At 32.2% G+C, this 12,735-nt stretch overlaps 1 long non-coding RNA gene across 2 annotated transcripts; it reads left to right on the forward strand.

Moving 5' to 3' along the window:
* The first annotated feature begins 446 nt into the window (after positions 1-446).
* LOC127726041 (uncharacterized) lies at positions 447-12,179 on the forward strand. 2 transcript variants are annotated; one of them, XR_007993290.1, is made up of 5 exons: positions 447-1,310; positions 2,166-2,257; positions 7,402-7,515; positions 8,586-8,704; positions 11,812-12,179. It is a non-coding gene; the product is annotated as an uncharacterized LOC127726041 (long non-coding RNA). The 2 variants fall into 2 exon arrangements; XR_007993289.1 differs by having other exon boundaries at positions 448-1,193.
* Positions 12,180-12,735: the final 556 nt, after the last annotated feature.

Genomic DNA, 12,735 nt, shown 5'->3' on the forward strand with positions numbered 1-12,735 from the left:
AGGGGCAGGGTGCTCTAAATCCGCCTTTATGTGCAACACGAACCTCCAAAATACATGGGTGAACTCAAGTATTGTGAATGATAAAGTTAGGAACTTTCTGTTCAACATGCGGCAACCTAGGTTTGAGTATACATGTAATTGCCAACTTGAAATTAAGTAAGTAAAACTTTGATTTGATTCGCCATATTGGCAAACATGTGAAGATAAGATCTGGTGAGCTTTTCGTCGAATATCATGAGGAGATAGTGTTAAAAATATTTGCATAGTTCATGAGTTGAAAATTATAAAACAAAATATATTGTTTAACCTTGGACAAAAAGATCAAGTCCAAAACTGGCTGTTATTTGTGTAGGCTACCTTAATCTTGAAGAGTATGCAATTCTAAATCAAGGAGGCGGTAGGCAATTTCCTAATAATATTACAAAAGAACTTGTCACAGATTCTTAACTAAACGCGTATCAGATTAGTAAAATTTCTAATTCACTGACATCTGTTGGACATAGATACTCAAATTGCAGAATCTTATTAGTAATAAAAAAAAATCTGTGTTTTCTGTGACATCATTTTGAAAAATATATGTTTATATTTTATTTATTACACTCTAACTGTCTAACATTTAATTCTCCTCTGATTAGAATTTAGAGTAATTATCGTTTGTCAATTTTCCAAACTTCCCATGCCCCCCTCAGCAGAGTTATTTAATTCTGAATGAAACAAAATGTGAATGAGTTATAAATAATATATAAATGATTGAATATTCTTTATTTAGTTTTTCTTTATTCTCAATTCTTCCAGAGACATGCCAGTATATGCTCTGAGAATAATGTCTTTGCATGATTCTTCATAATTAAGTATACTCAATTATTCTCTATGATCCTTCTTTCTATATTTTTGCTTTTCAACTATCTATATATTTTTTTTGTGTCCTTATTTAAATCAACATTCTTGATTCCAGACTAACTCTCATATATATACGTAAATGTACGAAAGCTTGGCACGTCGAATACGGAAACCCGGAAATCTTTTCACCGTTGTCGTTTTTATACTATGACGCAAAATCCATGGACGCTCGTCTGCTGCTGAATTCATGTTTTAAAAGAATGGACAAAGATAGTCAGATAGTTGATACAAAGACCTTTGATTTTTCAAACTGATGGATCAAAAAGTTATTATAAACAGATATATTGAAATGGGTTAGTAACTTACATTGTCGATTAACTGAATCCGGGGAACGAAAGTCAACGCAACGAAAGTGTTTCGTTTTGATGGATTACGTACCAACTTATTGTACTTGGAAAGCGCAATGAAATGTAAATATAATCATGCGCATTTTTAGGAAGATGCTAGTGCTATACTTTTCACGAAAAACCATTTGACTTTATCCATGTCATGCATGTATAAACCCGAAAATCAGTCAAAGATTGGCAAAAACGGAAGCAAGTCAATTCGCCCCATTGCAATTGGCAAAACGCCCAATTATTTTAAAATCGCTCCACTCTTGTTTAGGGAGCTACCATTTGATTTTTATGGGAGAGGGGGCTTTGACGGAATTTGAAAAAATGCGGGACAGGAGTTTTGAGTAAAAAAATAAAAGCCAGGACCGAAAAGAATGAATAATAAACTGTCAGGACAGATATTACAACTAAAAACAATGCAGGATAACTGTTCATAACATTTTCATCCTAGCCCCACCCCCCCACCAAATCAAGTGGTAGCTCCCTTCATACCAACTTGCTTGCCCCACATTAAAAAAAAATCGCCCCACCTGTGAAAAGGATTAAATCCTGTTAAATATAAAATGTACTCCTGCCAACAGTGGCAACTTGCCTAACTTGGGTAAAATCCAAATGAATATAATCATGATAATATATAATAAATATATTATAAACAGATAAAGGTCTACCAACTCGCCCTACATGTACTTTAAAAAAATGAAAACTTATCTACCCAGAATTAAAAAAAAAAATTGAAATTTAATATATGATATTTATTGAATTTAAATGATGTTTCACTTCTTAAAATATAATTGTAGATTCATTATTTACTATTATTTAATTTATGTATTTATTGGAAAATAACTTTATTCTTGCATTAGCTTAGTTATTTGCAAAATAATTGCAAAGAAACCTGTTAATTGTATCATAATCTATCTGATTGTTTTTTAGCCGACTCAAAATCATGCTGTTAATTAGGGCCCCCTGTTGTACATGTACTTAGGAATCGGACACTTCCAGAAGATGAAAGATCTACTTTACATGTACGTAATGTAAATATAAAAATAAGAAAATGTGATATAATTGCCTATGAGAAAAGAGAGGAATTGGTAAAAGTCTGTGAAAATTCACTTGTTTTCCAATCCTAATAAAACTGTCATATTGTAATGTTTAAATAACCTAATTATTTTCAAAATAAAATCTTGTTTACACTAATGAGAAAAGACAACTCTCCATCAGAGATCAAATGACATCAAAGTTAACAACTAGAGGTCACTGTACATCCTTCAACAATGAGCAAACCCCATACCATATAGTCAGCTATAAAAGACCCCAAATGAAAATGACAAATTTGTAAAATAATTCAAACAAGAAAACTAGCAAACTAATTTATATACACAACAAAGAACAAAAAAAACCAAAATATGATACACAGCAACAAACGACAAACTGAACCACTGAATTACAGGCTCCTGACATGGGACAGGCACATACATACAAATATGTACAGGATGGGGTAGGGCTAGACTACTAGTAGTTTGTGGTGCCGAACCCACCTCCTAACCTGGTATATTGATGTGAAAAGGGCTTAACTCGTCAGATCTATACAAAGTAGAAAGAAATCTAACAAAACCACACACAAGACGTGGTGGGTACTTACACATCCCCACAACAAAAAAAACCAAGTTCAGATCTGAGAGTACTCCCAGTTACTAACACCTAGTTCAAAGCCAAAAACAAAGTACATTGTACATGTACAATGTATTTACCACCAAACCTTGCCTGGTTTAGTCCATTTCTCAGATACTACCTTACATAAAATAGTCCAACTTTTGGTGTAATTTAAACAACTTTGAATGACTTAAAATTTCAAAGTATCATGATTATTAATAACTTAATCCCCAAAGATTGGCATTATAAATCATGACAGATTCAGAGATCCTGTAATATATACTGTACATGTAATCACTTTTGTTCATCCCTTCATTCAAGGGTCATATGGAATTTATATGATGGATTAGAACATTAATAAAATGATTAAATACTTTTTTGTAGTCATTACTGGTCTTCCTTTATAAATATGCATTTCTTTTAACATAATTTAAAAGCAGTGTAAGGGAAGTAACCAAAACGTTGTATTGATTCTGCTTTAAATTGAATTATTGGGGTTCTTTGATATGCCAAATCTAACTGTGTATTTAGATTTTTAATTTTGGGTCCTGTTTTTTAAATATGTCTACATTAAGGTCCAAAGGGTCCAAAATTAAACTTTGTTTGATTTCAACAAAAATTGAGTTCTTGGGGTTCTTTGATATGCTGAATCTAAATATGTTTTTAGATTTTTGGCCCAGTTTTCAAGTTGGTCCAAATTGGGGTCCAAAATTAAACTTTGTTTGATTTCAAAAAAAATTGAATATAAGGGGTTCTATGATATGCTGAATCTAACCATGTATTCAGATTTTTTATTTGTGGGCCCGCTATCAAATTGGTTCATATTGAGGTCAAAAGGGTCCAAAATTAAACTTTGTTTGATTTCATCAAAAATTGAATTATTGGGGTTCTTTGATATTCCAAATCTAACCGTGTATTTAGATTTTTAATTTTGGGTCCCATTTTTTAAATAGGTCTACATTAAGGTCCAAAGGGTCCAAAATTAAACTTAGTTTGATTTTAACAAAAATTGAATTCTTGGGGTTCTTTGATATGCTGAATCTAAACATGTGTTTATATTTTTTATTATGGGCCCAGTTTTCAAGTTGGTCCAAATTGGGGTCCAAATTAAACTTTTTTTTATTTCAACAAAAATTGAATATATGGGGTTCTTTGATATGCTGAATCTAACCATGTATTTAGATTTTTTATTTGTGGGCCCGCTATCAAATTGATTCATATTGAGGTCAAAAGGGTCCAAAATTAAACTTTGTTTGATTTCATCAAAAATTGAATTATTGGGGTTCTTTGATATTCAAAATCTAACCGTGTATTTAGATTTTTAATTTTGGGTCCCGTTTTTTAAATTGGTCTACATTAAGGTCCAAAGGGTCCAAAATTAAACTTAGTTTGATTTTAAGAAAAATTGAATTCTTGGGGTTCTTTGATATGCTGAATCTAAACATGTGTTTAGATTTTTGATTATGGGCCCAGTTTTCAAGTTTGTCCAAGTTGGGGTCCAAAATTAAACTTTGTTTGATTTCAACAAAAATTGAATATATGGGGTTCTTTGATATGCTGAATCTAACCATGTATTTTGATTTTGGACATTGGACCATAATAGGTAAATTAAAAAAATTCAAGTTCTTAGACCACATTCTTTCTGTGTTAGAAACCTATACTGTGTCAAATATTTAATCACAATCCAAATTCAGAGCTGTATCAAGCTTGAATGTTGTGTCCATACTTGCCCCAACTGTTCAGGGTTTGACCTCTGCGGTCGTATCAAGCTGCGCCCAGCGAAGCATTTTATTTGTTTAGCCACAACAGTTATGAAGCTGTGACTTAGGCATGCTGTTTTCAATAGAGGCATAGTCGTAAAAAAATTGTTGATATTCATGATGAGGTCAGTTTAAGGAAACCAAGAAATAAAACCTTTGCACCTTTTGTTGGCGGTATACCATCTTTTCCGCAAGTTCATTGTTTTCTGTTTAGTATTAAATTTATAATTAAGATTTATTATTACATCGGTGATCCGTTTATTTGGCAATTTATACAGGAATAATGTCACTTTGAAATGTATGAGTTAGAAAGTAAGTGCTATTAATATTTAGGTTTACAGAAGTTATTCCGTGGAAATATATATTGTTTAATGTAATGAAAATTGCATTGCAAGCAATCCCAAACAGGTCTACATTTCTTTTAGATTATTTATGAAAATGTTTAAAAGAACAACCATATTGTATACTACAGCAAAAAAGTTTTGAGGTCGTATATTGCTATCAACTCGTTCGAAGATATTTGGTTTCCGGACAATAACTTCAGTTTAAGTGTATGGATGTCTATGAAATAAGATTTAAAGGTTCAATACCATAAAAGGAAGGTTGGGATTATTTTTGGCATCATGGTTCAACCAGTGTAGGAATTAGGGGCCAAAAAAGGCCCAAATCAAGCATTTTTCTAAATTCAGGACAATAACTTGTTTATAAGTATTTTAATTGCTATGAAATTGTACCACAAGTAGAAGGTTAAGTTTCATTTTGGGGGTATTTGCCCAAACCATTCAGGAATTAGAGACCAAAAAGGGTCTAAAACAAGCATTGTCAGACTGGCCTATATTATTAATTGATCATGATAAGTTGTTCTCGTTTAGAATACATAAAATATTTGCCTCTGGACATTAAAATAAGAAAAAAAGTCAATCAATTTATATTTTTGCATTATCAGAATGAATTTGCAAATATATAACAATTAAATTATGTTGTATCCTTGGAGCGTTTTCAATGACCTAGCATATAAATATGAAAAGATGAGGTATGATCCTCAATGTGACAACTATCAATTAATAGACCAAATGACAAAGATGTAAACATTTACTGGTCAATGAACAAAATCAATACCATAAAGTAACCTACAAGGATGAAAAATATAAACTACATACAGTAATGGCAGACAGCAAACAACAAAGTACCAACTTTCAAAATTAGCCAAAAAGGACTGGATTCATCAATAGGTCTTATAATAAAAAAGGTGCAAAAAACATGTTTTCCCAAACTAAAATATCTATCAGTTTACATTCAACAGATTTAGTGTAACAATGTTCACAGTTTGTCATTTTATGCAGTCTTAAGAAAAGTATGACTGTAATGTCAAAATATTCAATATATCAAAAGGGTATAAAACCTATTTCTCAATGCAAGTATGCAAGGATGTACAGACAGACAAGTGTAAAACTTGATGCCCCCTCCGTTACGACAAGGGCATAAAAAAGAGATGCACAATGGGACTATGTCGGAAGTTTTAATAAATTATGAATTACATGTTTATGCAGAAAAAACACATACAAATGTGTGTTCTTGTGTGCAGATATAACTAATTCCATGTCAAAATTCCATGTATGTTTGACAAAGTTGTTGATATCCAAAAAACATTAAAAAACTTTAAATGGGGATTTTCCAGTTTTGGGACAATAACTCAAAATGTGTTCACCAAATGGCAAGAAACTTTTGTGACTTGTTTGTATCTATTGACATGAGCTCCCTTTCGATTTTTATAAATTTAAGATTTTATGTTTCCAAGTTGTGGGGTTATATTCATTTAAAAAAGGGAGATTTTCCAGTTTTCAGACAATAACTCAAAAATGCTTACAGCAGTTTTGAGAAAACTTTGGTGAATTGTTTATATTTATTGTCATAAGCTCCCTTTTGGTTTTTATAAATTTTAGATTTTATGTTTCAGAGTTATGTGATTTTATTCATAAAAAAGGGGGATTTTCATATTTCAGACAATGCTTTGAGCAGTTATCATGAAACTTTGGTGACTGGTTTATATCTATTAAGATAACCTCCCTTTAGTTTTTCATGAATGTCTGATTATGACATTGAAAAGTTATTGAACTTTATTCTTTGAATAAGCGATTGGTGTATCATGTGCTCATGGTGCAGCTGTCTATTTATTTTGGGCCAGGTTTTCAAATTGGTCTACATGCAGGGGTTAAAATTTGCATTAAAAAATGAAAGGTCCTGGACTATTTGAAATTTTCAGTCCAGTGAAAGGTCCTCCATTTTTTTTGTCAACATTGAAACCATTCTGAAGCGTACGAAAGGTATAAATAAAATGTACTTCTAGAATTTTATGTTTGACATCATGAGTACGCATATGATGTCACATTGTTTAGTTGCTAAAGACAATGCAAAATATTTGTTAAATGGTATTTATTTTAATATGCTGCATTAGAAAGTAGATAACTGTATTGTATTTTAAGCTTGGCCTTCATTAAACTTGATTTTACCATAGGCGGATCCAGGGGGGGGCGGCCCCCCTTTTGTGGTAAAAATTTGGTTGATTATATAGGGAATCACTGAAGCATGACTGGAGTGGCCCCCCCCCCCCCCTTTAGTTATAAAAAGTTCTGGATCCGCCACTGTTGACTGTCACATCACTAGGTAAATACAGAATTCTCCTAAATGGATAAGCTATACTTATTATAGTCTTGCATCCACATGCTATTAATAAAGTACTGTTTTCTCCCTTTCAGCTGTACATTGTATTACAACAAATGGACAGAGGAGTTGACTATTGATAGTGACTGATAATGGACTGGAGTAACCTAGGGTCCAATGACTCCATGCCTGACAGTCCATGTGTACATGTATGTCAACAGCCAATTCTAAGTAACCTTAAACATATATATACAAAAGACCTAAAATAATAGTATGTGCATCTATGGGAGACTTATATGTCACTGTTATCACACAGTGTTGTGTGGCTTCATTACTGATTAGAGACTAATCAGATTATCCTTTACTTTAAGTTCAAATATAATGTACATGTACTCAATGATTATGACTTGCCTTCATTAACTTGTAATAATTATGATGCAGGATCCAACAAAAGTATTTTTTTTTTACCTACATTTTATGCATCAGTCTCGCTGAATTTTTAAGTACCTTGTAAATGTATATGGATATATGTATGAATTTAGTTGTAATACTTAGTTTTGAGCCTTGCACATATATACATCATTGTACATTGTCATAGAAGTTAGAATTAATTTGATCGCTGTCAGGCAATGACAGAGTGTTTTGAAAATTGCTTCATAATGTTGATCAGATTACCTTATTTAATTAATAAAATGTTATTGTCACAGATTGAAATTTTTAGTATTTTATAAATAAGGTCTTACAATGTATGGTAGGATTGTCAATGAGAAAACATTCCATTAGTCAAAGAGGATGTAAAAAAATTTAGGTCACTGTATGACTTTCAACAATGAACAAAACCATACTACTGTAAAAGCAGAAATTTTTGTGGAGGATTTAATTTCGTTTATTTCGTGGAAAGAATATATCCACGAAATTAAAACACCCACGAAAATTTAACCTACATATAATATCACTTCCATTTACTGGAAACCACGAAATTAAATCCCCATGAAAATCTTGTAAAGAGACAAAACCACGAAATTTTAACCCAACGAAAATTAAAGTTTCTACAGTATATAGTCAGCTGTAAAAGATCCTGACAAAGTGAGCAACAATCCAATCCAGAAAACTAGTGATGTTCCAATTACCATGTGCAGTATTGGTTATAATATAAAAATATCACTTGTTTTCTCTCTCTTTGCCAAGGGATAACTGTATTCCTAATTTATTCTTATTGGAAAGCAGACTGCATCAGGTTAAGATTTTATATGATAATCACAGGAATTTTAATTTTCAGAATTATCTCCTCAGATGTAAGTGGAAGGGAAGCTATATACATTATATGTTTAAATGAAATTAACAACAGGATTAGATATTGAGGAGATCCTATAGCTACAGTATATATAAATGTAACTGGTATGTATTTGTTACAGTATTTAATTTCCAAATGGTATAACAAAAATACTGAATTCCAAGGCAATTTCAAAAAAATCGTAAGGGTTCCGCAGAACCCAGTGTCTCGCCTACTTTTGCTGTTAATTGCATCATTTTCTCATCACTTGGCGTCAGTCGTCGTCCGTTAACTTTTACAAAAATCTTCTCTGAAACTATTGGGCCAAATAAAACCAAACTTGGCCTAAATCATCCTTAGGGTATCTAGTTTAAAAAATGTATCCGTTGACCCTGGCCATCAACCAAGATGGCCAATATTGCTAAAAATAGAACATGGGGGTAAAATGCAGTTTTTGGCTTCTATCTTTGAAACCAAAGCATTTAGAGCAAATCTGACATGGGGTAAAAATGTTCATCAGGTGAATATCTATCTCTGTTGAATTTTCAGACGCATCAGACAACCCGTTGTTGGGTTGCTGCCCCTGAATTGGTAATTTTAAGAATTTTTTTTTCAATTTTTATACGACCACAAAAAATTATTGGTATCACGTTGTCGTCGTCGTCGCCCAAAGACACTTGGTTTCCAGACAATAACTTTAGTATTAGTAAATAGAAATCTATGAAATTTAAACATAAGGTTTATAACCACAAAAGGAAGGTTGGGATTGATTTTGGGGGTTATGGTCCCAACAGTTTAGGAATTAGGGGCCCAAATAAGCATTTTTCTAGTTTCATGACAATAACTTGTGGAACAGTGTATGGATCTCTCTGAAATTATACTACAAGTTTCCATACCACAAAGGGATGGTTAGGATTGGCTTTGGGGGGTTATGGCTCAAACCATTTAGGAATCGGGGACAATTTTTTCTCCTCAAGATTTCAGATATCAAAATCAAAAAGAAAATCCTTCAAATTTATTTTTTTTTTTAAAAAAGGGTTGGACCTCTGTGGTCATATCCAGCTGCGCTCGGCAAAGCAATTTATTGGTTATTATCTTGAACATTATAATAGAGATAAACTGTAAACAGCAATAATCTTCAGCAAAATAAGATTCACAAACAAGTCAACAGGATCAAAATGGTCAATTGACCCCATAAGGAGTTATTGCACTTTAAAGTCAAATTTAACAATTTTTTCGTAAATTTTTGTAATCTTTTACAAAAGTCTTTTCCTGAAACAACTGAGACAAATTTAACCAAACTTGGCCATAATAAGCATTAGGGTATTTAGTTTAAAAATAGATCATAGGGGGAAAAATGCAGTTTTTGACTTATATCTTTGAAACTAAAGCAAAAGTATATCGGTTGCATTATTTCATGCATCAATTGTAAAATTAAAAAAATATCAGGTGAGCGACACAGGCTCCTTGGAGCTTTTAGTTGGTATTGTAATTTAAATGAGGTTAAGACATGTAAGAAAGGGGCTTGAAAAATGAGGAATTGTGTTTCTACAAGCACTTAGTTATCTAGATCTATAATACTAAAATAACAAGGTCCAATTTGTGAGCCGGCATGACATAAAAATGACTATTCAAAGAATTCAACTTTATTTATAACTTTTTTATATAGGACAATGGTGTTGATTAAAAATTACACCATTCCAGGCCCATTTGTTTTCCACATAATTATTACTACAGATAATTAACAAGTTCTGGGTCAAAGGGTTCAAAAAGAAAGATTTTGAAAGCAGAGAAAACTGTGCACCTAATGACCAGCATGACATTATTAGATGACAAAACGAAAAATCTTAAAATTCAGGCTAAAAATAAGGCTGAGGTACTTTGCTTCAGTCACAACACCATGATGTCCCGGAGTATTATAGTATATATTATGTATACAGGTAATGTGTAGTACACATGCATGAATAGAGTTAGTTTTCATTATTACGGTAATTAATGTTGATAAAAATGAGAATATGTAGTATTATTGCCAATGAGACAACTATCCACCAGAGTCCAAATGACTGAATGTTAGCAACTATAGATCACTGTATGAACAGCTTTCAACAATGAGCAAAACTGATACTGCATCTAGCAAGCTATAAAAGGTCCTGAAATTACAGATGTAATACAATTCCAATTTACGTAAAAGACATTAAACGAAAAATAAATAAAATAAACAACAACTATTATATTCCACTCCAGTTGTTCACACGATATATATATATATATATGTAAGTTTGGTAAATCATTGGAGATTAAATTGATGTTATCATTTTTTGCCTGATTGATAATCCAATATTTTATGTATGTTTTACAAAAAATATATGCTGTTTTTGTCTCGCTTGAAGGAGTCAAAAAGCGAGGCATAGGTATGCTGTTTCTGGCGTTGTTGACGACAGCGGCTTCAACAATGTATTAGTTTGTGATTAGGTCTAGTTTATAGTGAACCACAAGTAGTAAGTCGAAGATATTTGGTATGCAGTTGTATTAGTATTGGCACATCTCATTACCATGGAGATTATTTGGCCCCGCCCCCTCAGTTATGGTTTATTGACTTAATTTGAAATTCTTGCTTAGTCTTCATGTATTAGTTTGTGATTAGGTCAGTTTATGGAGAACCACTAGTGGTAAGTTAATTATGATTGGTATGCAGTTGTATAAGCATTGGCATATCTCATTTCCATGAAGATAATTTGGCCCCACCCTCTCAGTCATGGTCTATTGACTTTGAAACTTTTGCTTAGTTTTCATGTATTAGTTTGTGATTAGGTCGGCTTATGGGAAACCACTAGTGGTAAGTCAATGATATTTGGAATGCAGTTGTATTAGCATTGACACATCTCATTACCATGATGATTATTCCCCCCCCCCCCCCCCCCCCCCCCCTCAGTTATCGTTTATTGACTTTAAAATTTTCTTAGTTTACATGTATTAGTTTGTGTTTAGGTTTATTAAAGGGAACTACTTATGATAAGTCAATGGTATTTGGTATGCGTTGTATTAGCATTGGCACATCTAATTTCCATGGAGATTGTTTAGCCATGTACCTTTAGTCATGGTTCATTGACTTTGAATATTTGCAAATCTTACATGTTAAAGTGTTGCTATTTTAATTTCAACATTTGCATTATCGAAATTACTAAAAAGCGAGACATATCTCTGTGATTACAGTTTATTTTTTTTATTACAGCAACTGTATTCCAAGAGTCTGATGGCTGATAATGTATTACAGGATTTTATCATTCAAGCAACATCTTAGAAGGATAAGTGCAAATGTATGAAGGAAGCCTTGGGTACAAATAGCAATTACAGCAATTACATGCAGGAGAGAACTCTTAACATTACTAACAGACATGTAGTCATTATATGGGAGTGGTGTATTCAAGAAATCTAAAACACATGGAATTAAATATCGTGTATATTTTTTTAACCACAAGTACTCTCAGAATATAATACAATTCAAATTCAAATTATTGTGCCAACATGACAATTACAGTCTAAAAATGGAAAATGCATGTTTTAAACTGATTTTTATATAAATATTTGAAATAACAAGAATTTTTAGTTTATTGTGCAGCCAAACTTTGAGATCTTCTAATGGTATATGCCTGTTGTTTGTCAACATTTGTTTTCTTTTTGCCTTAACCTTAAGATTGGTGTTAAAATGAAAAACTGAAATAGATATATGAAATAAGAAGGAAATGGTTGTAAATAACAGCAAGACTTTCAATATGGTATATCAAAATATATTCCACAGAACTTTCTATTTCAGTTTATTAATACAATGAGATATGAGGTATAAATAAATCAGACAGCTACACAACAAAAACACATGAAAGGCATTAAGGTGCTAACATACAGTCCTCAACAATGAACAGGTGTCTAAACAATGTCATGATCTACTTAATTAACCAGAGTCTATACCAATCAAAGAGCTGCCATCAACACCAAATTCTTTAAATATTTTTTTTTATTAGGATGAGACTTAGACAACCACTGAAAAGGTTCCTGGCTTGAAACAGGCTCAGGAATATGTTGCAGGGTGAAATACTTTTTTTCTTCAAAACTTGGCATCTTTTGCAAGTGAGACTATTTCCATATGGGATTGGATTGT

Source organism: Mytilus californianus, unplaced genomic scaffold (assembly GCF_021869535.1).
Source record: "Mytilus californianus isolate M0D057914Y unplaced genomic scaffold, xbMytCali1.0.p SCAF_16, whole genome shotgun sequence".
In the NCBI taxonomy this organism is placed as follows: Eukaryota; Metazoa; Mollusca; class Bivalvia; order Mytilida; family Mytilidae; genus Mytilus; species Mytilus californianus.